Source organism: Mustela lutreola, chromosome 13, assembly GCF_030435805.1.
Source record: "Mustela lutreola isolate mMusLut2 chromosome 13, mMusLut2.pri, whole genome shotgun sequence".
Classification (NCBI taxonomy): domain Eukaryota; kingdom Metazoa; phylum Chordata; class Mammalia; order Carnivora; family Mustelidae; genus Mustela; species Mustela lutreola.
This window is the reverse complement of record NC_081302.1, coordinates 52,065,414-52,091,598: the sequence shown is the minus strand read 5'-3', so window position 1 is coordinate 52,091,598 and position 26,185 is coordinate 52,065,414. Positions and strand designations below refer to the sequence as shown.

The following is a 26,185-nucleotide window of genomic DNA, read 5'->3' as shown; positions in this document are numbered from 1 at the left end:
GCCTCGGGCCTGCACAGAGTTTGCAAGAGACCTGGGAGTTCCCACGGGCCTGGCGTTGGGGGTGGAGTCAGTGGTTTAGGACGGTGTTAAGAGCATGTGACCAATAGACAGACTCCGTGTTCAGAGGAGGGAGGAGCCTACGGAGCTCAGGGCATCGCCGCCTGAGGTACACCTGTGAGGCTGTGAGTTTCTCCGACACACCTGGCAAGGGGCCCACGAAGGCCAGGTGAGATGAAGTGGTACCTGGGCTGACGGTCAGGCAGGGGTCATTCCAGCTCCACGCTTCCGTGGCCAGCAGTGCCGGCCTCCCAGGAGCAAAAGTAGACCGACCCCATGATAGGTGGGGACTAGCGCAGCCTAAGCCAGAGACTGCTCACCTTGGGGAGTCACGGTGTCTCCCTGTACCGGTGTAGAGGGAAAGACGGGAGGAAGAGAAAATTCCCCGAGGGGTGATGAACCAGCTCTTAACAGGGATTTTGAATTTCAAATTGGCAGATGATTTACCCATTGGATTAGTGGTTCTCAACCTTGGCTGCACATTGGAATCACCTGGGAAGCTTTTAAAACTCCTTTCGGCCAAGCCCAATTAAATTAGAATCTCTGGAGGTGGGATCCCGGCATTAGTATTTTAAAGAAATCTTCATATGATTAAAAATTGCAGCTGGATTCTAGAACTGTAGCAATGAGGAAAAGGAAACTTGGAGGAGACTTTTTAAATTGGAAGTTATCTTTAATTGGCAAGTTTCGTTTACTTTAGTTCCCGCCCTTTCCCCCTCCCCCACCCCCAATTACTGAAAATCTTGGGTGATCTGAAGCAGCCTGAGATTATTTAGAGAAAAGAAAAAAAATTCTGTATTGGAATTAAAAGTATTTTCAGCCCTGCTCCACATCATAAAAAATAAGAGCTAACACATCGGGTGCTTCTATTTGCCAGGTGTTAGGTTAAGTGCTCTATACATATTAATTCTTTAATACTCATGACAACCTAGGAAGTAGGCACTACTGATACTCCTACTTTTAGATAAGAAGGCAGTCATGGAGAGGTTAAGTAACTTTTCCAGTTGCTCCATTAGTTAAGTGTTGGAGCAGGTATTTTGCACCCAAACAGGTGGTCCGCAAAGCCCGTTCCTCACCCCGCCAGCTGCTGTCTGGCATTGCTCAAACAGCGTGGCCTGTCTTCCTAGGCTCTTTCTGCTTGGCGGAAATAGCTTCTGCCCTCAATTTACAAAACTGACTTAAGTTTTTTGCAACTGTTGCTGTGAAAACTGCAGCATGTACTTCTAATAACCTGCACTTCTAATAATTTTTTAAAAAGATTTGTTTATTAGTGAGAGAGCGTGTGCATGTGCATGCCTGCAGGGGTGGGGCAGAGAGGGAGGCAGAAGGGGAGAAGCAGACTTCCTGCTGAACCTGCAGCCCCATGCAGGCTTGATCCCAGAACCCCGAGATCAGGATCCTGGCCAAAACCAGGAGTCGAATGTTCAACTGATGAACCCCCCAGGTGCCCTCTCTCATAATTTGTATATGCTTATGCCAGTATTTATTAAAAATTGGTCAGGGTTCTAGAAAGAACTGTCACATATCCCGTCCTGGTCATCATTTTAATTTTTCCTGGATATTTTCCTTCTTTTAGAATATCCCTCACTACCTTTATAGGATACTCACCTCAAATGCCGCTGTGTTCTAGAAGCCTTTGCTGGTCCTGCAAAGTGCAGTTCTCCTTGCTCTGTTGACTGACTCTGCTCCTCATCTCTTTCAGACACAGCCCATATTATATAACTACCTCTTGTACTCAATGTCTCTCCCCATTCTACTACTAAGTTCTTGTGGTAAGCTAATCCTAGTTTACCTTCTGTTGGTCAAGAACCATTTTATTTATCTTTGTATCTTTAGAATTATTAACAGGTCTTCTTCATGTTCAAAATCATATTTTAATAAAACATCATGAAAATAGTCATGATTGAGTCTAATATATAGAAGGAAATCATTCCCCCTTAAAACAATAACTACTATATAGAATAAAGTGAGTTTCAAATGAGGTATATTGAATGGAAGCCCCTAACTAAATAAGAAAAGCACAAGTGAATAAGCAAAAATGCATGTTTTTACTTTTCCTTTCTGGAATAACTTGAGATATCTTCAGTTACTTAAAATTGTGCATCTTTTTTTTTTTAAAGATTTTATTTATTTATTTGACAGACAGAGATCACAAGCAGGCAGAGAGGCAGATGGAGAGAGAGGAGGAAGCAGGCTCTGTGCTGAGCAGAGAGCCCGATATGGGGCTCGATCCCAGGACCCTGAGATCATGACCTGAATTGAAGGCAGAGGCTTAATCCACTAAGCCACCCAGGCACCCCAAAAATTGTGCATCTTTTAATAACATGCTTACAACTATTTGTCTTACATTTCTTTATGGGGAAGTTTTGGTTGAGGCTTTTTGTCCTCCCATATTCTCATGACAGGTTCTCCTTTCAGATTTTCACAGGCAGTACTGCAGAACATTACTGGACAAAAACATATTTAAAAAGATTTAGTGGTGAGGCGCCTGGGTGGCTCAGTGAGTTAAAGCCTCTGCCTTTGGCTCAGGTCATGATCTTAGGGTCCTGGGGTTGAGCCCCGCATCGGGCTTTCTGCTCTTCAAGGAGCCTGCTTGCCCTTCTCTCCCCCTCTGCCTGCCTCTCTGCCTACTTGTGATCTGTCTTTCAAATAAATAAATAAAATCTTTTTAAAAAAAAGATTTATTGGTAACCAAAGATATTTTGTTTTTCAAAATTTAAAGGGTTGTGTCTTTAACTGAACTGACATTGTAATTGCTATGGCATATAGATTGTTGGACTTGTGTCTGTGAAAATTTTGAGTTTTTCCTAGGGCACAAATATTATTATGATTTCTAAATAGCCTTTTTCCCAAGTTGTGGGATCCAGGTCTTCCTTTTTTGATTTTATATTTTCTGGATAGATGCACCATAAAGATGTAACAAGAAGATACATCTTTTCCTTTTCTCTTACTTTGCGGCCATTGAAATTAGTGCTAAAAATGTATTAGGTTTAATGATAATTCCTCTGGCTTATGTTTTTTTCAGTGGATAAATTGGCTGGGAAATAATACATTTCAAATGTAGTATCTATATGAACTGACAGGTATTTGGTAAAAAAGCCAGGCCAATAGCCTGAAGGTCAAATTTTTCCTTATAACTTATGGTACAAACCAAGAGTAAGTTATTTAAAATTCTGTAAACCACTGTATCACTTTAAATATTTTTAATCTTCCTCTGAATTCTTTTTGTACTATTGATGTGCCTTTCAGAGATAACTATGCTAAAAAAGAAAAAAAAGTTTGAGAAGTATTTGCCAACTCTCTGAGGAGAGCAAGGGCTCAATGATATATTTTGAATTCTAGTTCAATTACTTTATGATAAGGGATTTTCTTTATTCACAAATGAGTGCTGCTGGTGGAAGGTACAGTTCAACTGTTTATATACTAACATGCAGCAATTATGATGAAACAAAACTCATTCTACAACTCTGTTGTAACTATGGCAACCAGAATTAAATGAATTCTATTAGAAATACAAAAAGCTACCCCAGTAGGACAGAGTAAATATTATCTCTTATTGATTTATGAAGGTTCCAGATGATGAAAAGTGGTTAATATATTTCTGTCATGAAACACATTTGTTAGGGGTTCTTTTTATTGATAGAGCCATTGTCTATTTAAATAATGTCAGCCAGATATCATTAATTTTTACATCTTTTTCCCATCACTTTTGCCTTCATTACAGGAAGCTATCAGCCTTTCCATTGTCATCTGTATTTTATTAGGGTAACAAGGTAGATGCTTGACTTAAGGACCATTTCTGATTATGTTTGTCTAAAATCTGGCTCGACCAAAGATTGTTCATATAAGTGGGTTACACATTTATTTTGAGGGAGAATTAGTTGATTTGGGTATTTTATTTCACTTGCATTTGGTCAAAATATAGAACTCTCTTGGCTGCTTGTGCCTGGTGCTTGCAGTGGGATTTGTTGGAAAAGGGAAATTAAACTTTTAGTAATTTGTTCTGTAAGTAGACTAATTTAAAATTCAATCCAAGTAATAATGTGAGGCTAAAATGGAACCACGTTATGTGGCAAGATTAGAGTTTTTGTGTCCCAGAGGGTTTGGTGTGCAGGTGTCACTGGGGTTCTACATGCAAAATGCCAGCACGTCCTGTACCCACTTCTGCCTTTTCCCTAAAATCAACTTGACACTCGGAGTCTTGATTAAAATGAAAAGGTCACTGGCTCTTTTTTCCCTCCGAAATACTGACAACAGTCAAAGGAATGGAGCGTCTGCCAACCAAGATGAAGGAGACAAGACACACACTAGGCGTTGGTCTTAAGACTTTTGAATTCTGCGTTCCATCATACACATCTTCCTGCCATTGTTCCTGGTCACTTTATGCCTCTGTAAAAATGCTGTTGTGTTGAGTTAGGAAATATGTTTTCTCCAAGGAAAGTGCTCAGTCATAGAAACAAAGCAGAACGTTATGAGAGAGATTTAAAACCTTGAGACATTTAAATAATTTCCTAGTCTTGTCTTCTCTTAACTTCTAAGAACAATGAATTGTACGGTTGAACTCTGAGGTGTGTTATGTATCTTAATAGTTGGGGTTTATTTCGATTGTATGATCCATCTTATCTAGGACTAGCTTTTTCCTGTTATTATAGATATTACAATTCCTGAAATAATCTACAATCAACCGAAGCATTTATCAAAGAAAACAAATTACTTGGAGAACCACAGACTTTCCTTACTCCAGTCCTGATGCAAGACTTCTCTAAAGGTTTTAGCGGGGCCTCAGTCCATTATGTCAAGGTCGTCTCCTAAATGCCACCGCAATCTGATCCTTTCTACCTGCACTTCTAGGGATCTTGGGACTCCAAAGTTTTATAGGCATTTTTATTACACTTCACAGCACTCCCATGTCAGGCTGACATTCTGCTTCGAATCACAACATATGAGAATTGGAGGGGATTTCAGAGATCACCTCATCTAAGCTGTTCATTTTACAGATAAGAAATTGAGGCTCAGAGAGGTGAAGTGAATTGCCCAAGGTCACACAGCTCATTAATAGCACAGCTGGAGTAAGACCTGTGGTCATCCAACTCTTAATCCAGAGCTCTTTCTATTAAACCTCACAACCTCCTGTTTTCTCCTATGTCCAGAGGAAGGCACTTCCAGATCTTCCTTCGGTTGGCATATGAACCTAAAAACAGAAGGAAAGATTACCCATTCCCAAACTAGTGCTTCATCCATTACTGCCCATTACATATCTTCTCACTTCTAAAAGTAAAAAAAAAAAAAAAAAAAAAAAAAAAGTAGTCTGAACATTTTGCTTTTATATTCATTATCTACTCTGTGCCTGTTAGTTGCTCTCGTTTTTTGGTAATGCTTTTACTGATTAACTTGGTCTCTGCAATATAAAATGGTGAAATGCATTATCCTGGGTAAATGTGATGTTATTAATGTGTTTTATTCTAGTTATGGGTCATTATTTCCGATAGATGTAATCGTCCCAGCACTGAGACCTAGCAGGTGGTCTCACTAGAAGTTATAACAGTTTTCTTAATGGTCTGGTAAGAATGTCATTTGCAGGGCAGCAAGGGCAAAGAGAAATTGGTCCCAGAGCTAGCCTGCTTCTGCACTCATTCCCAAGCTTGAGCAAGCAAAAGTAAATACATATTTTCTTACTGATCAGTTGGGTATTTTTTTCCTGCCTATTCATTTTCAGTAAAAGTGATGAGGACCCATGTATATTTATTACTATTTACAGCCTTCCCACTGCCCCCCACACACTGATAATATTGCAAATGACCTGGCAGTGCTTTGCTTTTCTGAATCTTAGAGGAAACAAACCTTTTTGCCTCCCGAGAAGAACCCCCACCCGATCAAGCAATGACTTATGATTAAATGCAGTTGACCAGGCAAAAGGGAGACCACTGGGAAGCAGAAATCAAGAGACAATGTTTCCTTTAGAGGTATCTTCCTCTTGAGAGAATGCATGGTATCGTTATGATCAGACAACTATGAATCATGTATTTAAGTGTTAATACCTTCATCTACCTATGAGGCTTCCACACCAGGAATTATTGTAAAATTTAGATGATAGTGTATATGATCATCTTCAATTTTTCTTTGCACAGAGCATGATCACAGTTGAATGAGTCAATGTATAATCATTATCATCCATGCTCAAATGAAATGAACTGTCCACATTGAGGAAGGGGTCTAGTGATGATAAGCATGTTTCTGGTCTATTTCGGGTGCCCTCTCATGTGTGCTTGTGTGTGTTTGTACATGTGTGTATGCTGGAAACAGAGAGAGGGCAATAGGCACACGGACACATGGAGAGACATAGAGTCTGTCCAAGGGTGTATGTACGGAGCACTTGTTAATTTAAATAGTTTAGCTTCTATAAAGTACCAGGTTAGTAATTTATGTACTTTGAGGACTCATCATTGCTGTGATTGAATTTTGTTCATTCTCAGAGGAATGTGTGTTTCTCCTTCCACATTTTAACTCCTTTGAAATCAAGAGTATCTTCTAGCTGATGGTGCACAGGGCAGTTTTGCATGGATGTCATTGCCTGTACCTGGGTGAATTTTGTGGCATGACTGGAAAAGTGCAGCTCATCAGTATGTCAGTCAACATATCATTGAAGGACTGATTGAAGAGGGAGTAGGGGGTTGTTAGTTTGAAGCCTTTCCAAGAAAGCGCCAATATGAAATCTTCAAGAATGAGTACAACTAGCTTAGAAAGAAATCCTGGAGACAATAGGGGAGCACTGTTTTAAGAAATGCTGCATACCACACTCATGTCTGAGCAAAGAACTGGTTCAGAAGAGCCAATTTCTTCATACAAAGAACTTTTGAAAGTACCTAAACCAATTTATTTCTTTTACGCTTTCCCTTTTGTTGTATGAACAAGAATGCAATGAGAAAAGAAAAATATATGTCTACTTACGTTTTAAAGGGACTTTTTCAATGAATTTAAAATAAAAATCCTATAAGACAGGAAAAGAGTTTAATTGGCAATGTTTTCTTGAACTGAATAATAGTGTATCTTAAAATCAGTGGCATTTTAGGTTCAATAAAATATGACATTTAGTCATCATGTCATAGAACTAAATATATCTAATGCCAAGAGGCTTGGGGAATTAGTCTAGCTTCTCCAATTTTGTATTTGAGGGATTAAGGCTCAAAGAAACAAAATGAGTTACCAATAATTACATAGCTCTCAAGTATATGACCGTGACAAGCTAGACTTTGAAGTCACCACTGATGACCATTGTGAACGAGGCTTATTTAGTGGTTATAACATGACATCATTTTTGTCCACACAGTGAGGCTGCTTCTTTCTTCTTAGTATGTAAGAATACTGTATGATCTAACAATGTAAAGTGATAAAGTATTTCTTATATTTGAGAGACTCCCAGGAGGAATAAAAATATGATGTTTCCAACAATATATTTTAAGTTCTTTAGGGTATGGCAGTAGTTCTTAGTATTTTAGGAAATACTATTTCTGGGAGGAAAAAAAGGATAATATTCCTTTAATATTTAGAGAATTCCAGATAAACAACAGAAGCAAAACTCAGAGCCCCTGAGAGTAAAATAATGAGTAAAATAATGTAATTTAACTTCATTTCCACTCTGCTGATGGGTATTTATGAATATTACTGTGGACATTCCCATCACTTTTCACCATTGTCATACATCAGAATTGCTCATGCATTTCCCCCTTTATTATTGTTGTTGTTGTTGTTATTATTATTATTATTATTATTATTTATGAAGACTTTGTTATAGAGTGAGAGAGAGAGAGGATGAGTGGGATGAAGGACAGAGGGAGAGGCAGACTCCCCGCTGAGCAGAAAGCCTGATGTGGGGCTTGATCCCAGGACTCTGGGGTCATGACCTGAGCCAAAGGCAGATGCTTGACCGATTGAGCCACCCAGGTGCCCCTGTATTTTCCCTTTTTAATACTTATTTTAATTTTTAGCAATAACAATGCACTCTGTGTAAATATTTCTGAAATAAATAGTTCTGAGGCTTAGAATGAAAAGTAGCAGTCTGTTCTCCTTTACTTTGAACTCTAGTTATACTCCCTAGAGACAAACATTGAATTCTTTTGCCTTTCCCTTCGCATTTCTAAATGATATCTATCAAGCAATAGGGGAAGACATGACTTCTTTCTTGTACAACCATATGTTTCTTAAACAGCTTTATTGAGGTATAATTGACCTGCAATAAATTGTACAAATTTTAAATGTCCAAATCCATAGGTCTTGGCAGAAGCACTGACTTATAAAACCATCACCACAAGCAAGATAGTGCTTACATTATTTCCACTCAAAATTTCTTTGTGTCCCCTTGTAATTCCACTGTGCCACCTCTCCCTGCAACTCCCCCTGCCTGCTCTGTATGCTTTCTATTGCTATAAATCACCTAGCATTTTCTAAAATTTACACAAATGGAATCATATTGTAGGTACTTCTTTTTTCCTGGTTTCTTTCACATATCATAATTATTTTGAGATTCATCTGTGCTTTTTTGCAAGTATGCATAGTTTATTCCTTTTTATTGCTGATTAGTATTCCATTTATAGATGCATGGTAGGTAGCTTGTTAATTTATTTACCTGTTGATGGATGTTTGGGTTGTTTCTAGTTTTTGGCTGTCATGAACAAAGCCGTTAATAGTTGTGTGAAAGTCTTTCTATGGAAATATGTTTTCATTTCTCTTGCATAAATATCTACAAGTGGATGGTAGTATGTTTAATTTTTAAAGAAACCGCTGAATTGCATTTCAGGGTAGTCGCACTATTTTATTTTATTTATTTATTTTTAAAGATTTTATTTATTTATTTGACAAACAGAGATCACAAGTAGGCAGAGAGGCAGGAAAGGAAGCAAGCTCCCTGCCCAGCAGAGAGTCCGATGCGGGGCTCAATCCCAGGACCCTGGGATCATGACCTGAGCCTAAAGCAGAGGCTTTAAACCACTGAGCCACCCAGGCACCCCAAGGTTGCACTAATTTACAATGCATCTCCAGTGTATGAGTGTTTCAACCTTTCCATATCTTGCTTTAATCATAGATATTCTAACAGATATGTGGATGTGTTTAATTAGGATTTTGATTTCCTTTTATCGAGTTGCTAATGATATGAAACAGAATAAATACTATGATAAGAGTGAGACACTCTGGCTGCAGAATTTGAGGGGGGTAGAGATAAATACTATCTTAGAGAAATATTTAAAAAATTAATAAATACAACAAAATACCCACAATGAGCAAAGTATCAAAATCTTAAATAAAGACTGTATAGCATACTGATTTTTCCTTTTGCTTCGGATTCCAGTATGACTTGGCACTGCCCTGATGTCAGGGACTTTTTTTCATGTACTTATTTATTATCTGTATATTCACCTTATGAGGTAACTATTCAAATCTTTTGCTCTAATTTTTCTTGTAAGATTGTTTTTGTTATTGAGTTTGAGAATACTAGGCCTTCTTATGTATGTGTTTGCAATATTTTCTCCTAGTCTGTGGTTTGTTTTTTTCTTAACAGTGCTTTCAAAGAGAGGGATTTCTTAATTTAATGAAAATCAAATGCTTGATTTTGTCATTTAACTTTATGGGTTGTGCTTTTGGTGTTGAAAGAAAACTTTGCTTAATCAAAAATCTCAAAAATTTCCTGTTGGAAATTTTATAGCTTTAGGTTTTACAGTAAGGTATGTGATGCATTTTGAGGGTCAATTTTTGTCTGGATCAAAGCTTTTTTTTTTTTTTTTTCTTTTCTTTTCTTTTTAATTTTTTTTCCAAAACCTATGACTATCCAATTGTTCAGTACCATTTGTTGAAAAGACTGTCCTTTCTTTACTGAATTGCCTTTGTGAATTGCCTTTGAAAATCTGCTCTTTCACAGAATTTTGTTATTCTCCTTAAAAGATGTTTTGGCTATTTTAGTCCTTTATCATTCCATGTGAATTTTAGAATCAGCTTGTCAATTTCTACAGAAAAGTCTGCTCAGTTTTGACTGAAATTACATAAAATCTATAGATCAACTGACAGAAAATGATAATCATAACTATAGTGAATCCTCTGATCCGTGAACGTGGTTTATCTCTCGATTTATAAAGGCATTCTTAAATTCTCTAAGGAAAGTTTTTCAGTTTTTAGTGTGTATATTTTATATATCTTTTGTCAGATTTATCGCTATAAATTTAATAATGCTCACTGTTGTAAATGTGTTTTTTTAAAGTAACTGCAACTTCTGGTTGTTCCTAGAACATAGAAATGCAATTGATTTCTGTATTTTGATCTTGTATTCTATGATCTTGCTAGACTAATTTATTAGTTCTAGTACCTTTGTGATAGAGTCCATATAATTTTTTTCCATAGATGGTCATGTTGTCTTTATATTTATTTATTTATGTGAGAAAGAGAGGGAAAGAGAAAGAGAGTGTGCCCACATGCATATGAGTGGGAGGGGAGGAGCAGCGGGGCATGGCATGGGCAGAGAGAGAGAGAGAGAGAATCCCAAGCAGGCTCTATGCCCAGTGTGTAGCCCATTGCAAGGCTCCATCTCACAATCCTGAGATCATGAGCTGAGCCAAAATCAAGAGTGGGACACTTAATTGATTAAGCAACTCTGGCAACCCAGGTCATCTTGTCTTTAAATAAAGAAAAATTTCCTCTGTCCTATCTATTTTTAAATTTCTTTTGAAAGATTACCAGTATGGAACAAAATAAAGATTACAAGTGTGAAGAATCTTCAGTACAGAGTTGAATAGCAGTGGCCTAGTGAACATTCTTGGTTTATTTAAGTTCTGAGAGGGAAATTATTCATACTTTCACTACTAAATATGCTGCTAGTTGTAGTGTTGTGGGAATTCCTCTGTCCTCTTCTGTTTCTAGTTTGCTAAGAAGTTTTAATTAGGCATGCCTATTGGATTTTTTCAATTTTTTGTATTTGATCATATTCTTTTTCATTTTTAATTTTATGTGGTCAGTTACATTGATTGCTTTTCTATTCCTGGGATAAACTCCACTTGGTTATGATGTGCTACATTTTCTATATATTGTTGATTAGATTTCCTAAAGTTTAAAAATAATTTTTTCATTTATACACATGAAAATTATAGTTCTGTAGTTTTCTTTTAACATCTTTGTCCAATTTGGGTACCAGAATATGCTAGCCTCATAGAATGATTTGGGAATTGTTCCCTCTTCCTTTACTTTTCTAGAAATTTGAATAAAATTGTATTACTATTATTTCTTAAAGGTTAACTAGAATTCACTAGGGAGGCTATATGGGCATGGAGGTTTTTGTGGGACCTTTTAACTTCAAATTCAATCTTTAAAAAGTGATACAGGACTATTCAGGTTTTCTCTTTCTCTTTTAGTTAGCTTTAGTACTTTGTGTCCCTGAAGTTGTTTATATATTTCATATGCAGTGTAACATTGCTTTATTTATTTATTTATTTACTTAAGTTGGGCATGGAATCCAACATGGAGCCTGAACTCACAACCGTGAGATCAAGACCTGAGCTGAGATCAAGAGTCAGATGCTTAACCAACTGAGCCACCCAGGCAGCACACAGTTTTCTTGAAATGCTTTTAGAATATATAGCGTTGCTACTTCTTTCACTTTTCACATGGGCAATTTATACCTTCTGTCTTTCGTTTCTGGCCATTATGTTTAGGTATATATCAATTTTATGGCACTCCTCAAAAAAGGGTTTTTCTGTTTTCTATTTAATCTATTTCTTCTCTGGTCCTTATTGTTTGTTTTCTTATTTTGTTTTTAATTTGTTCTCTTTAGTTTTTTAAGGTGAAAATTAAGTCATTGATTTGAGACCTTCCTTCTGTTGTAATGTAGTTATTTAGTGTTATTAAATAAATGTTATTGGCATTTAGTAGTACTTTGGCTACATCCCCAAGTTTCGATATGTTATGTTTTCATTTGACTTCAGTTCAAAATACTTTGTCATTTCATTTTTTACTCATTGGTTATTTAGAGAGATAATTATCTATTTCTAAATTTAAGGATTGGCCACATATTGATTTGCTATTGATTTCTAATTTAATGATGTTTTTATAAAGAACATACATGATTTACACATTTCAAATTATGGCCCACAGGTTGGTTCAGTTTAGTAAATATCCCATGTGTATTACAGGAATGGATATTCTCCTGTGGTTAGGTGGAGTTATTAGGTCAAGTTGATTGATAGTGTTTTTCAAGCATTCTTTATACTTAATGATTTTTTGTCTATTTATTCTTTCAATAATTGAGAATGGTCTGGAAATCTCTGACCATAACTGAGGAATCTAGACTGTTTTCATCCCTATTATTTCAATATAACATACTTACTATTCAAGGCCTGGGGAAGAGAAAGTTTGGAGAACCCAGCCACTCTTAAAACTATGGACCAGAAATGGCCTTTCTAGTTACTTACCATTGGCAAGAAATAATTACCTGGCCCCAAGCAAAGGGATCTGGGGGAGGGAGGGACACATGTTGTGTTTGATAAGTAATAACCATATTTTCTACAACAAATTTTACTTAGAATGAGAGTTGAAAATATTTCCAGGCTTATTATGCCTTAGTATATAGAAATGACTCGCTAGACCCTTCCATATCATAAAGACAAGTTTTAGACTTGTCTCATATCACAGAATGCATTTCTTGGACATAACAAGGGACTTGTTTATCACTTTTAAAATATAACTGTATATCTAATTTCAGGAAAACTTTGGGATAGGACGGGGTCATCCTTGTCTAAAGAAATAATAGAGTAATGAACAATTTTCTGCCATTATGTGCCAGTTTGCTAGTTGTAATATATAAATAGTTTCATGTAATCTTTAAGGAAACTATTTTTTATCCTAATTTCCAAGATTATGGCACTGAAGTGTAGAGATATGAGTAATTAATACATGGACAAATAAGTAAAAAATTAGCAGAACTGTTTCTTAGATACTCATATTAATGAATATGATGAATATTAATGAATAAGGAATATGATGCCAGAGTTCATTCTGTGGGTTTTCTATGTTTCTACTAAGATACATCTGTTCTTTTCTCCAGATTCTGTCAAGTGGATTCTGGGGAAAAAGTGTGAAAACAAGTTCAAATGGTGAGTGGCAGTTGTGTTTCACTTGAAATGATAAACAAACATAATAAGAGATGACTTAGGTATCCCCATGAAATAATTATAAAGTTACATGATCCATTATAATCGTATTAAGATAGCTATCTTCAACTCTTTGGAGAACTCTCATGGAGAAAGAAATTATAGTGCTTAAGTATAGCCCAGCGGGAGGCCATATACAATCAGTTTTTATAGCACAACGATTGAAACACACACATGTAAATGCACATCTATGTGTTTATATACATACATATATATAAATTAGGATATATGAAGTATCTGTTATATACATGCATGTGAGTATATAGGCATATAAACATATTTACATGCATGTGTGTACGTATGTGTTTTCCATGTTTAGTAGATTCTTGGGTTTCTTAATATCCACACTGCTCTGTGGGGAAAAGAATATATCCCTGAGGAATCAGTATCTTGGAGGTTAAGAGCTCATTCTTCCAACATCCAGTGGAGGGTGTCTTGCCAGGGGGAACCGGAATTCTGTTTTCCCAGTTGCAGGTGCAGAATGCCTCACCTGTGAAGTATGGTTATTATGTTTCTGTTACAAAGGTGAAAGACCTATAAACTCAAGAAACCTAAGGCGTAAGGGAGTTCCTAAGATCTTTCATGTAAGCGACAGAAACATAATTATCGCTCTTCAAAGGTGAGATTGGATTTATTTTTATTTCATTGTGAAAGTAGTGTGTAAAAAGAGTGAAATAATATGAGACACAAATTAACCTCACTAACATGAGTGGAAAAATCAGCAGGGATGAATTAAGTGCTATTGTAAATTGAACTCGAATCTCTTTTCAGTGTTTAGAAAAGTTTTGTTTAACGTTCATTTCATTTTTAAGCAATCACCTCAAGCTTCTGGTGCTTGAAAAGTTTAAATACAGTAAGATAGCTTTTTTAGCTTGGTAGACATGTCAGAACAAGGAAGTGTTAAAAATGACAGGAGAAATCTGCCTTCTTGAACATTTTAGTTTTGATTTCTAAACTTTCTATCACATACATCTTTTCGAAGTATTTAATTTCTTTTTTTCCTTCTGAGTTGACATGTTATTCTCTTCTTCGTAGCTCGTTCAGATGTTCCCCCCTGTTTCTGGTCTGTGCAATTAGCACTTGCGCAAGGTCATGTTTGGTACTTTGCGATTTTTATATCCATGAATAGAATGAAAATCTGTGTCTGCTCTTTCAGGCTCTGAGAGTTTACACTTGATTTCAGGGCTTGACAGTCACCTTTTAGCTATTTTGTTTTCGAAAGGTAACGCCAAACAAAGATCAAGTCTAGAATAGAATTAGTGATAAACGCTGTATAGATTCTAAGGCAAATAAAAGCAATTTAGGGAATATTTTCTTTAGGGGAGTATCAAAGATATTTTATTAATGGGATATTCGTGATCTTTTTAAAAAGTCCTTTACTGTGATAATTATGTGAGATAACACGAAATTTGTATTGCATTTGTTTGAATAGTATCTGTCTCCAATTTCTATCTCTGTCTGCATGTCATCTCATTTCTGTCTCTGTTCTTGGAAAATGTGTTAGTACATAGTGCCCTTCAAAGCAATTCAATGACTACAATCATATTAACCAATCCGGGATAAGAATTTGACTTGTTAGTACATAGTGCCCTTCAAAGCAATTCCATGACTACAATCATATTAACCAGTCCGGGATAAGAATTTGACTACCTCTGCAACCTATGTAGTACTGACATTTTCAAAGGGCTGAAGTTCATGTCCAAACTAATGGAGGTGTGAAGAAAGATGCACACATTTGTAGCCACAGGATATGCTCTGTATTGTTGAATTGATGCTTTTTAAATTTAGTTAGGGTCATGGTCATATTTTCAGTAATACTTTTCAGTAATGCTTTTCTGTCATTAGTAAATAGGATGAAAGACAATTGCTCAAGTGGAGGTATTTTGGTGCTTCCTCTGTTTTTCAAAGACGAAAATAATTTTCAGACCCTAAGGATTGGAAACTCCTAAAGACTGAAGCTTTCAGTGGAAACCAAAAGTAGGAAGTAAAGGTGCAGCTTCTAAAGACTGATGTGGTGATTAATGGAAGTCATGCATGTCTGTATTATGATCTGTAGATTTGCAGATTGTCCAGCCATTGATGGCATGTTTAGGGAGATATGTTTAACCAATAGCTTGCTTTCATAAATACTGCAATTCATAGCCTTGGCCCTTGGACATACTTGTGTGAAGTAACTGACCAATGCATTATGCAGTTAAAGCTTCCTGGGTTAACCCTTTGTTCCTCCCTGCTCTCTGCAGCTCCCTCAGCAGGCAGCACAGTTGCTGCGAGGTCCTTACCCCTAGTGTGTCCGATATACACACCAGAATTTGTTCAGCTGCCTCTTCGCCCTTTCTGCTCATGCTTGAAGCTTGATCTGGGTTTTCTCCTCTCCCAGGCAATGCCTTGCTTATTCTCCTGACCACAGGATCCTCTGTCCATTGTTGGCAACAGCTGCACACACTGTCCATACTTGTGGGAGGAAATGAGAGTAGATGATCCCCCGTTTATATAAGAACACTATGTGCAAAGTAAGAGATGTTTCCCTGACCAACCAGATGTGTGTACAACACGGATGCTCTGAAGAAAGGAAAAATTCTGTGGTATTTTTTTTTTTTTTTGAAGTTTGGGAAAACACAGCAATCTGACATATCTCATCGCTCCTCTAAAGGGAGTATAGGCAATAAGAACTGAAGCTCTGACTGATCCCTGAGAATTGAACAAACTAATGAGAGCTAAGTCACAGAAGGATCTCGACAAGAAGCCAAGCTAAACTAGGAGTTACTAGAGGAGTCCTTACAAATTTATGGTGCCTATCTAATCAGATCAGAATTAAGGGGTTTCTGAGAAATTGCCTTGAAATATTCATTTGTAAGTGGGAAGAAAACTAGGACAGAGAAATAGAAGATGGTGGCAGGATGTTTTCTGAGTATGGTTAGTCAAGGTGAGATTTCCCAGGGGAGAAATTCTCCTTTTAGTTCCTGAGTGATGACCATGTACCGATTCAGTTTCTCAAATTATGCACCCGGATTTTTGTAGTGTGATTGGGGATATAGTCTTTTTCCTCAGTTATTTTGTTAGCCTGACAGCTCTGAGCATTAGAGGAGCCCCGTGATGCTAAAGGGAAGTAAAGGACACTGTTATTTGTCTAGCACCTGTTATGTGCCAGCACTGTGCTAGTACCAGAAATTTCCCTGATCCCACTGTTCACAATAGCTCTGTAAGTGAGATATTACTCTCACTGTTTGAATGAGCTTCAGAAGAAATGAGTATGTTTCTGGTGGAGTTACTCAGTTCTACCATGAGAGTGAGATCAGGTTGATAATAAAGTCCATCAGAACTCATTTTAACACAACATATGTGATGTGTGCTATGGGCTGAGCTTCTCTGTGGTTTTATTTTGTTTTGACCTAGAAAGTTAGTAGGTAAACCTCACTCTAACTTTGTAATCAAGACCTTGCAAGTTTTATGACTTAAAACATTATTATTATTATTATTATTATTTTTTACAAATCAATAACTCCAAGTTTAAAAGTAAAAGATGTTATAAAAGATATATATATATATATATATATATATATTTTCTCTCTCTCTCTCTCTCTATATATATATGTATAAATATATATATATATATATATATATATATATATATATATATAAAGCATCCTTATTTGCTTTTTATAGATGAGCAAGATATCAGAGGAGAGTGGTAAGGTCATTGCCTTCTGATATAATGGGTTCCATGTGAATTTTACTTCTGGTTATGTATATCTTAGCGATTTTACCTCTTCGTCCTCCCATCCCCCTAACTGAAATGGAGGTGCTTGTACAAATCCTGGGCTCTGAAAGCTGGAGATTGGCAGGTGGGTGTGCTCTGTGGTTTTCTCCATCTTTCTGAGTGTGTGGGCCTAGTTCCCAGCCTGGAGCTGCTCAGCTTAAGTTCAGTGAGGTTTTTTCCCCTTGACTTCACATAAAACACCAGATGTGAGCTGCTTGAATTAAAGTGGGTTGGAAGTAGAGAAAGACAGAAATAATATCTTAGCCAAATCACATCTTTTTCTCAAATCTTTGGATTTGTTCTGTGTGTTTTGTGTTTTTGGCATTAGTATATCTCTTTCCACTCAAATAACTGGAGTGTGCCTCACTGCTGAGGAGTTGGACGCTTCGACTTTACTTTCCTTCTACTAGTCTTGAGGAAAAGAAAATCCTGTGTGTTGGCCCCTTTGATACTCTTTCAGAATTTTTGGCTACTTCAGGAACAGAATAAGCACAGTAAGCCTTTCCTCTTGCTCCTGCCTGTGCAGGTGCTTGCTAATCTCTGTGAGGTATGCAAATGATGTAGGTGATTCCTCTTACCCTCTAAATCATCTGGGGGCAATGTTAGGTTTCTGAGATTTGTTTTGGAACAGAAAAATGCTACACACAAGTCCACTAGACTCTGTATTTCTGGAAGGGGTAGCAGCTTGAGGATGGAAGGGATGGCTATTTTCCTTGCCCTCTTTGCAAGTGCAGGGGAGCCTCCTATGACGTCTTTGCTCTGCCAGATGGAGGTCTTAGGTGAGGGGGAGCATGTAGGGAAAGATGGCTTTGGGTGTGCTCTCTCAAGAAACTTACATTTCAACTCCTCTGTTTACTTGATTAGGAGGCATGCTCCCTGCCTTTCCAACCCTGATTCTTTAAGAGGCTATCCATTTGGTATTTCCATTTGCTGACTATTTTCTCACTCTAGAACTGAGGTGCCATGGATAGATGGGAAGGTTCTATTTTATGAGATAAGAACTTCTAATTTGGGGAAAAGAAAAAAGAAATGACCTTTAGTAAGTTTTTGTGTCATGGACTGGATGTTTATATCTCCCCAAATTCGTATGTTGAATCCTAATTCCTGATGTGATGGTGTTGGGATGTAGGGCCTTTGCGAGGTCATCAGGTGGAGAGGGCATAGTCTTCATGAATTGGATTAGTGGCCTTATTAGTGACCTGTGAGAGATCTAATGCTCTGTCCACCATGTGAGTACACAGTGAAGAGATAGCTCTCTAGCAAGTGGGGCCTCACTACACATGGGATCTGCCTTGAATCTGCCAGTACCTTCCTCTTTATCTTCTCAGCCTCCACAAGTGTGAGAAAGAAATGTTTATTGTTTAAGCCAGCTGCTATATGATATTTTTGTTAAAATAGCTCAAACAAATTAAAGCACTTCCTTGGTTGGAGAGACTAAAGTCGTTTTTTGTTTTTGTTTTTGTTTTTAATAGTTGTAACCATTCCAGGCCACCAAGGTATCATAACTTAGCCCACTTGCTGGGTAAAGCACAAAGATTTATAACATTAGCTAATCAGAGTAATTAAAAAATTACTTTGAATTTGGAAAATACTTTCCAAATTATAAAAAAAACCCTCATAAACATTTTCTCATTTTATACATGGGCATGCATACAAATACATAAATATGAACATAACTGCATGGCAATGGCTCCCAGGGGAACACAGCATACCTCTGAAGTAGAATCCATTAGGTTGCTTGGAAATCTGTGTGGCTTCCAAAGAAGCTACCTGGGTTGACTAGTGGAATCTATCTCAAATACCAAATCTTTCCCTAGATAAACACCTATAATTCCCATTACTCCTGGTATTTTAGTGTAACCAAGGGTAAGAATTTTGGGAAGGAGCTTTGCCTAGAGGAAGTGAAAGGTGATGATCAAGACAGTAATCCAGCCCATTGAGAGTTGGGGATGAGTTGTCAAGGGCAGTCCTTGGCTCTGATTTCATGGATAAGAAGAATAAAATGCAGTTTGTGTTTATTTTTCTCCTTGGCAAGACAAATAAGACAGAAAGAAAATAACTTTCGGACTAAAGCAGAATCTTAATAATAAGCCACGATAACAATAAATTGGAAGCAGAGTTTAATTATTGTTTTTCTTTGCATGATTCGCTCTTTGCCTTCTTTGTAAACTTCCTAGAACTTAGTTTTGATTCTTCGTTTATCCTTCATCTGCCGATGTTATTTACATCCACAATTGTGATGTGTTTACCATATTATTAAAATAGAACTGGATTTTAATTAGATATCAATTCAGGATCACAGCTTCAAGCTATTTGCCAGCACTGATGGTGATCAATAGAAGATGTTGAACAAAGAAGATAAACAGATTTTCTGAATAGTCAAATATTTTTCATTTCCCTCCCTTCTTCCTTCTCCTGTTTCCCTGCCCTCCTGTTCCCCTCTCGACTAGTTCCCTCATTCCCCTTCCCCATCCCTCCACCTGCTTAATTTTTCATATGCTGCATATATTTAATTTCCTGTGTGCTTTTCACTCATTCTATAGCATGCATTCAAACACGGGGAACCGGAGATGTTGACTGCCAGATCATCACGTTTGCTAATTCACAAATCTACTTCCAGTTGCCAGTTCCTTTGGATAAGGCATCTTTGAAACAGTTTCTATTATATGCTTGTTTCAGAATTATAAAATGTTATTTGCTTGATTGTGTATTTATTTTACAACAATTAATTCACCCTGATCTTTTATTTGGAAAAACCACTGCCTGCAAGAAGTAAACAGTTCTAAGTATTCTAGAATATTATACCTAATTATCCCTTTATTTTTGTAATTGTACACCATTCCTTTCCAAGTTTAGCATTTTGGTTGATTTAACTCTTGCAGAAATTAAATCTCTTTGTGAAAAATGTTGCTTAGAAAAATACAGGATTGTGGATTTGAAAGAACTATACCGAACTGGACATATGCTTCATTGAATGAGATCTTTGCCTGTACATTATAACAAGGTCATGTTGGATTAGGTGATATGCACTAATTTACTTCTTTTGCTTATGTATGCATGTATTCTTTTTGCAAAATTATCTGAATATAAGAAGAATTGAAAAGCAATTCAGTATTACCTACTGGCAGTAGTCCACCATTCCATAAAGCCATGAATCTGATCACATTCACTTATAGCCTAAATGTATAAATTTCCACAAAATTTAGTGAAATAGTAATTCACGTTGTGTATTCAGTGATAAGAGAAATTTCTGTATTGTGTTTTTCCACATATAAACATGTATGTTTATGTATACATATATTACATATGTATCACCTGTGTATGGTCATTATGCTGCTAAAATGGTCCTGGATTTTTAATTTTCTTCTCCTTCTTAGGAACATGTGTCCATTAAAGTTTCCCGTATTTGTCCACTTTTATCTTTTTCTGACTGAACTTTCTTCTTCCTTCTCTTCTCTGTCCTTTGCTTGCTTAGGAAGATTATTCCCATATACCTCTGCCTATATACCAGTAATTTCCTGAGCAAATTGTTAATTAAATCTTTGAACTCCTTAGACTTGTTCTTTTGACCTCAGGGCATGTGAACTCTCTCTTTAAGGAACTCACCATTTTACACATCACTTGCCCTTCAGCTGGGCACATGGCCTATGCTAATAATTTTCCTTCAACAAGCAATGAACACTTGATTATTGACTTCATGATTTCTGCTCTTCACTAGCCTATGTCTGATATGGCCATTTTGCTCCACTACTTACCCTCGAATACAGTGACTTATTCTCTCCTGTCTTCCATCTCCTTCCTTTTCTCTTGGGGAGAATATTGGGAAGCATGTTTTTATAATATTTTTATGGATGTTAAGGGGAGACTGCCCTATGATGCAGGGAGTAGTGCTGTGTGGACTATAGCTGATGTGTATGCATAGAGATTATTCATGAACTTTCTTGATAAGTAAACTTGTGACTTGCCTCACTATACTCAGTGTACTGGCCAGTATAGCTCAGGTGTGTTTTAATGGTTTGTGGAATGAGGGAAAGTATGAAGGAAATAGGTATGTGTATATCATTCTCAATGGGGAAAAGCTTAGAGACTTTCCCTTAAGATCAGGGACATGACAGGGATACCCACTCTCACCACTCTTGTTCAACATAGTACTAGAAGTCCTAGCAACAGCAATCACACAACAAAAAGAAATAAAGCATATTCAAACTGGCAGAGAAGTCAAACTCTCTCTCTTCGCAGATGATACTTTATGTGGAAACCCCAAAAGACTCCACCCCCAAATTACTAGAACTCATATACCAATTCGGTAATGTGGCAGGATACAAAATCAATGCATAGAAATCAGTTGCTTTCTTATATGCTAAAAATGTACTGAAGAAAGAGAAATTAGTGAACCAATTCTATTTACAGTAGCACCAAAACCTGTAAGATACCTTGAAGTAAACCTACCAAAGAGTTAAAAGATCTATACCCTAGGAACTATAAAACACTCATGAAAGAAATTGACGAGACACAAAAAGATGGAAAAATATTCCATGCTCATGGATTGGAAGAAATGTCTTTGCTACCCATAACAATCTATATTTCAATGCCATCCTGATGAAAATAACAATGGCATTTTTCAAAGAGCTGGAACAAACCTAAAATTTATATGGAACCATAAAAGACTCCGAATTGCCAAGGAAATGTTGAAAAAGAAAAACAAAGCTGGGGGCATCACGTTGCCTGATTTCAAGCTATATTACAAAGCTGTGATCAGCAAGACAGCATGGTACTAGCACAAAAACAAACACATAGATCAGTGGAACAGAATAGAGAGCCCAGATATGGACTCTCAGCTCTCTGATCAACCAGTCTTCAACAAAGCAGGAAAAAATATCCAATGGAAAAAAGACTGTCTCTTCAATAAATGGTGCTGGGAAAATTGGATAACTATATACAGAAGAATGAAGCTCGACCATTCTCTTACACTGTACATAAAGATAAACTCAAAGCGGATGAAAGAACACAGTGTGAGACAGGAATCCATCAAAATCCTAGAGGAGAACATAGGTAGTAACCTCTTTGACATTAACCACAGCAACTTCTTTCAAGACACATTTCCAAAGGCCACGGAAACAAAAGTGATAATGAACTTTTGGGACTTTGTCAAGACAAAAACTTCTGCACAGCAAAGGAAACAGTCAACAAAACAAAGAGGCAACACACAGAATGGGAGAAGGTATTTGCAATTGACACTACAGTGGGCTGATACTCAAGATATATAAAGAACTTCTCAACTCAATACCCAAAGAACAAATAACCAACTCAAAAAATGGGCAGAAGACATGAACAGACACTTCTCCAAAGAAGACATACAAATGGCTAACAGACATATGAAAAAATGTTCATCATCTTTAGCTACCAGGGAAATTCAAATCAAAACCACATTGAGATACCACCTTACACCAGTTAGAATGGCAAAAATTGACAAGGCAAGAAACACCAAGTGTTGGAGAAGTTGTGGAGAATGGGGAACCCTCTAATACTGTTGATGGGAATGCAAGGTGGTGCAGCCACTTTGGAAAACAGCGTGGAGGTTCTTAAAAAAACTAAAAATAGAGCTTATGAACCTGCAATTGCACTACTGGGCATTTACCCCAAAGATACAGATGTAGTGCAAAGAAGGGCCATATGCATCCCAATGCTCATAGCAGCATTGTCCAGAATAGCAAAACTGTGGAAAGACCTGAGATGCCCTTCGACAGACAAATGGATAAAGAAGATGTGGTCCATATACACAATGGAATATTGCTCAGCCATCAGAAAGGATGAACATCCAACTTTTGCATCAACATGGATGGGATTGGAGGAGATTGTGCTAAGTGAAATAAGTCAAGCAGAGAAAGTCAGTTATCTTACGGTTTCACTTATTTGTGGAGCATAAGAAATGGCAGGGAGGACACTAGAAGAAGGAAGGGAAAAATGGAGAGTTGGGGGAATTGGAGTGGGAGATGAACCATGAGAGACTGTGGACTCCAGGAAACAAACTTGAGGGTGTTGGAGGAGAGGGGGGTGGGGGGAATGGGTGAGACTGATGATGGGTATTAAGGAGGGCACATATTGCAGGGAACACTGGGTTTTATACACAAACAATGAATCATGGAATACTACATCAAAAACTAATGATGTGCTGTATAGTGACTAAATTAATATAATAAAAAAAGAAATAGGTACATGTAATCCAAGAGATACAACACCAATGCTTTACTAATAGTCCAGTGTCTATCTATGTTTAGCAAAGAAAAATGGTGGAATTAAAAAAAAGTAGAAATCGAGGAGTCATATGAACAAAAGGAAAAAAATCTTACTGAGGAGAGCAAAACCCGGAGATTAGAAGACAAGAAAGAAAGGGCACACTGACTGAGTGAGGTTGTTCAAAAATTAATTCAAAAAATAAATCATAGAGGCTCACATTGGAAGTCTTGTAGACAATTTGTCTTGCTACTGTAACCTTTGGAATCATAACTAAATTATATATAATATTTAAAAATCAATAAATAGTGCAAACCAGACAGAGGAGGGGTTGAATGGCAGAGGGAACTATGGAAGGCAAGCAGAATAGAGCCTTCAAACAGTATTAATGAGACAGATGACCAAACAAAATAAATGGTCCACTTGCTACCTAGAAGAGCTTTGGGGTAGAAGTTACAAAACCTGCTGCTGTTCTTTACTTGATTTTGCTGGCTCAAGGAGCGGACCTTCTGCAATCCTAAACTTTCTCTGTCTAGCCACCTCGACTGTTTGTCTCCCCCACACACTTCTGGTGATGTAGGTAAGCACTCACACTCTCCTTGAGGAAAATCTCACAACCCTTGCAGATGCAGGATTCTATCGAACATTGATTAAACTTTAATCAAAGATAAATTTTCTCTTTCTAAAAATTTTTTTAGAATGGAGGAAGAGTTACCAATGAGAATGGTAAAATGCTGCTGAAATCCTTAGGGGAAATGCTCCTGGGTCACTCATTCACAGCAAGGGTTCGGTACATTCAGTGTTCATTTGTTGCAGAAGTTGGCTAGTTTGGTTGATGGTCCACAGTTGCCATTTGGGATAGAACACCTTATGAATAAAACACAACTTGTTTTTGGTATATTGGCATATTTTTTTGTCAAAATTAAAAGCAGGCATATTGGCATATTTTTTGGGTCAAAATCAGAAATGTCTGTGAGTGAGAAGTAATCACCTTATGAAATGAGTCACAAGTAGAAGGTTTATATTGCCATTTAGGGAAGGGGAAGAAGCTTTATATGTGTATGATCTCTCCATATGCCACCTGTTCACAAACATTACACACATACAAACTCACACACACACACACACACACACACGCACACATGCATACCTACCCAGGCATCCACGTTTCTGGGTATTTAAATAGTCAGGTAGCTTTTCTCTAAACACAGAAAGATAAACTTCCCAAGTAGGTGTTGACTTTTATTGGTTGACATTTAAGAGGCTTGTGTCAGGTAAGGAAGTGTTTTGTCGAGGAGCTGATTGAGCCATTTAGTGTGACTGCTTAGAAAATTAATTTTGCTCTTTTTTTTTTTTTAACAGAAAGAACTGTTTCCTACATGAGACACTTTTCCTCCCACCTCTCCTCTACAACCTGTAGCTTTAAGTGAAATTAATACTGGACAGACCATCAATCGTTATCTGTGGGCACGAGGAAACAGGTAAATCATGGTATTATGAAACTTAAAAAGTTATCCATTAACTCCAGGTAAGTAGACAGTCACACCCTTCTCATAGGATCATTAATTAAGATACTTATGGAGGGTAGATCTTTATTTGACATCTCTAACTTGTTTTCAGGCTGTTTATAGAGAGAGGGTTGGGGTGGGAGAGGGAGAGAGAAAGGGACTATAAACAGTTTAATTGTAGTCATATAAGAAAAATAAAAACATTTTCATCTTTTCACACTTGAAATACTCTGTCCCCAAGCAGAGTAATTGTCTTACTTTATTCAAAGCAAAACAAAGTAAAAGGTTGGTACCTTAATCTCCTAGATCCATATTGTGGATAAATTGACATGTCACAGCTTTCCAAAACCAGGGTTATCCTCTTACCAGTGAAATAACCCAAGGTAAAATATATGGTTTGATATTTCAGAGAAAATCTTATTATAAACTTGGGATCATTGAGATTGAGGATATTTGGCTTTAAATAAACATCTTTCTGCCTCACATGGGAGATAAAATCACATCTGCGAGTTGGCTTGCCTGCTTGGGGTTATTGCTGTTTCAAAACATTGTCCTTACAAGTCTGACTTGCTACTTAGAATGCTTATCATTAGAGTCACTTTTTTTCTTTTTTTAATTAAAACTCCAGAAGGCCCTCTTTAAATACAAATATGTGCCCTGGGAGAACTGATTTCATGAATTCCCTCGTATTGCCATAAAGAAACTACACCAAAGGATGGAAATGCCACACAAGTGCCAGAGAAAGGAATTTGTTGGGCAGAGTGGTGGGTACAAAAGTATCTCACTCGTCCTCTAACACATCCCCATAGGTTATTATTCCCATTTTATGGATTATGAAAATGTGAGATTAAATAATTTGCCCCAAATTATGCTGTCAGTGAATCTGTTCTCTTTCTTTCATGTCTCTGTATAATGAGTGCCAGCTTTTTAAAATAAGGGTATGGTGAAAAAGAAGGCTTTGTTTGTTTTGGAATCTTATTAGCATACCGACACCCTGCAGAGAAAATGTACACAGTTGAGATGGAGCATTGGGTTCAAGCAGCCTCTGTAGTATTTGGAGCTGTGCTCTTGTCAGGGCGGCTGAAGACGCTGCTCTTCATGATGGCTCTTGTTTTAGAATGTGAGGGGGTGGAGGCAGGGAGTGAAAGGTGACTGGGAGGTAAGAGTCACACGAGTTTACCTGAGAAGTGCAAAGTGTTCGTGGGAGGTTAATGGAGAACCCTAGTTCACCTGCGACGTTATGTTGTAAGAAGGGTGGAGACAGCCGGCGGAACCCAACTCCTCAAGGCAGCGTGCTTCTGCTTTTGGAGAAGGAGCAGTTCTAGAAACAAAGTGGGGTTTACAGAGAATGTCGATGCAATAATACTTTTCATGTCCAAGGCGGTGGCAATTGTTTTTTGATAATTTGTGTTAAAGAGGAATTTGAATTTCTCAAAAGAGAAGGC

General features: G+C 37.3%; 1 long non-coding RNA gene across 1 annotated transcript; it reads left to right on the top strand.

Moving 5' to 3' along the window:
- Positions 1–136: 136 nt before the first annotated feature.
- LOC131813581 (uncharacterized) lies at positions 137–24,718 on the top strand. The gene is made up of 3 exons (XR_009346880.1): positions 137–226; positions 13,136–13,184; positions 24,595–24,718. It is a non-coding gene; the product is annotated as an uncharacterized LOC131813581 (long non-coding RNA).
- Positions 24,719–26,185: the final 1,467 nt, after the last annotated feature.